The sequence below is a fragment of the Schistocerca americana genome, chromosome 9 (genome assembly GCF_021461395.2).
Source record: "Schistocerca americana isolate TAMUIC-IGC-003095 chromosome 9, iqSchAmer2.1, whole genome shotgun sequence".
NCBI classification, from domain to species: Eukaryota; Metazoa; Arthropoda; class Insecta; order Orthoptera; family Acrididae; genus Schistocerca; species Schistocerca americana.
Window position 1 is genome coordinate 29,620,968 of NC_060127.1, and position 2,256 is coordinate 29,623,223.

The window sequence follows — 2,256 nt, forward strand, 5'->3', positions numbered from 1 at the left end:
GGGTACTACTGCCTCGCAGAATTTATCTTTTGAGTGATCTACAATGAGACGTATTTTTACAAGAATATCTTGAGAAGCGGTGGAATTGTCACTGAAGTGCAATAAACGTAATGTCAACTTGTACCGGTCCCTGGCCATTGTGTTAGAAAATATCGGTGTTTGAAACAAAGAATCTGTCGACCAATATTCATTCACTCGTAACTTTTTACTTCCAGGCATAAGCAAAAAACACGCTTGGAAGCAATAAAATTCTGCTGGCTCCGTATGTTTCCAGAGTGCTAATCTCCTGGGTACTATAATTTTCACAGTAATAAATTTGTAATAATTATTGAACTATGACTAACTGAAAACCTCAGCTGCCGACAGGTGTTGTTGATATGCCTCGATGTGGACAGTTGGGAATGTGAGTCTCACGGGAAGCGTGCAGGGGATAATTCCCTGCAGTCGCGCTATTCATCTGTGTCCTCGGTGGCTCAGATGGATAGAGCGTCTGCCATGTAAGCAGGAGATCCCGGGTTCGAGTCCCGGTCGGGGCACACATTTTCAGCTGTCCACATCGAGGTATATCAACAACACCTGTCGGCAGCTGAGGTTGTTAGTTAGTCATCGTTTATTCCAGGGAAAAGCTGCACATCATCTGAACTGTATTTCCCCAGTGTTCAGTTTGTCTGGGAACGGTGGTTTCTTGTTTTTGCGTACTATTCCGACAGTTGTTTCTGTCATCTGTACACAGATCAATAATTATTATACATACGAAGACAGTAACTTGTTCTCGAAAGAACAGTTACTGTCTTCGTATATATAATAATTATTGATCTGTGTACAGATAACAGAAACGAATTCCATGGACATGAAGTACAAAAAAGAATCTAAATGACTTGCTGACTCTTCGAAGTGTGCTTTTAACCCACTAAATGTGTTCACAAAACGATGTCGTTTCGTCACTGGATGATTTTCCGTACAGTCATACTTTCTTTTTCTTGAAGAAGTTTAACTTACTTCTTCTTTTCCGTCTTCAGCGGAAGAATCTCCTGCTCGTGATGTCGAGGATTCAGCAATAAGTGCTGACGCCTCGAACTCTTCGTCGGAAGAAAGCACCGACGTATCACCACAACCTTCGCGGCTACTGTTGACAAGCATATGCATGATTTCCTTGTCCGATAAATTGTGTCCCGACGTGGCAAAATCTACACACGCAAACACTGTAGTCTCACCAGAAGCGAAAGGAGAACTGGCCGAATGTTAGACTCGTAAGCAGAAAGGGCCGAGGGGAGGTGAAAACTAATGCTGTTTCCTACATTACAAAGAAGACCAGATAATGACACTGTTGTCTGAAATGTGAACAACAGCGAGTAGCCGCTCTATTGTGTACGTTTGCCTGCCCCCGAGCTCAGGCGTATATGAATGCCGTTAGCCGTCGGGCCTTTCTACGTACATGTACGCCCGTAGCCGCGGAAAGGTTAATAATCATTTGCAAGCGCCAATTCTCGGTGATTATTATTCGTTGTTTGCCGCAACATTATTGCCGACGAGTGAAATTTTCAGCACTGTTAGCGAAATTTCTTTCCTAGTGACATTCATAGGAACAAATGTCGCAGGATGCTCATGGTAGTCGGAATTTCTGTGTCGAATGTTTCCAGGAATGTTATCATGAAAGAGAATGCATCAAATCCTTCTAAAGAATAATATATAGGAATTAATATAAGAATTGACATAAGAAAGAAATATAATACTTCACAAAGAATTTAACGCTTGAAAATATCATACAAACTTATAATGACAAGCCATAACATTATGACTACCTGGCTAATAGCTTGTTCCAATCTAAATGTAGCTCTGATTCTAAATTTTGTTGTAAGGTTTGTGGACTCAAGTGGCATCAGATGTCTACACCCAAGTCATGTAGTGCCCGTAAATAACGAGTCGCCAATGTGTGTACTTGGTGTTAGCGTACGATAGCGACCCAGAATGGTTCAATCGGATTCAGATCAGGCGAATTTGGAGGTCAAATTATCTACATAATTTGACTAGTATGCTCCTCAAACCACTGTAGCACGATTCTGGCTTCAAGGCACGAACAACTACGCTACTGAAAGATGACATCGTAATTGGGGAAGACATCAAGTATGGAGGGAAGATGGTGGTCTCCTTCGGAAATAATGTCTTCGATTACCACGAAAATGCCCCACCTAAGCGCAGGAAACTGTTCTACATAGCATAATACTTCTCCCACTAGATTGGGCCCCATGGCGGGGT

The 2,256-nt window shown here is 42.2% G+C and overlaps 1 non-coding gene across 1 annotated transcript; it reads left to right on the forward strand.

Moving 5' to 3' along the window:
- The first annotated feature begins 462 nt into the window (after positions 1–462).
- On the forward strand, positions 463–536 carry Trnat-ugu. Its single transcript has one exon. It is a non-coding gene; the product is annotated as a tRNA-Thr (tRNA).
- The last annotated feature ends 1,720 nt before the right edge of the window (positions 537–2,256 follow it).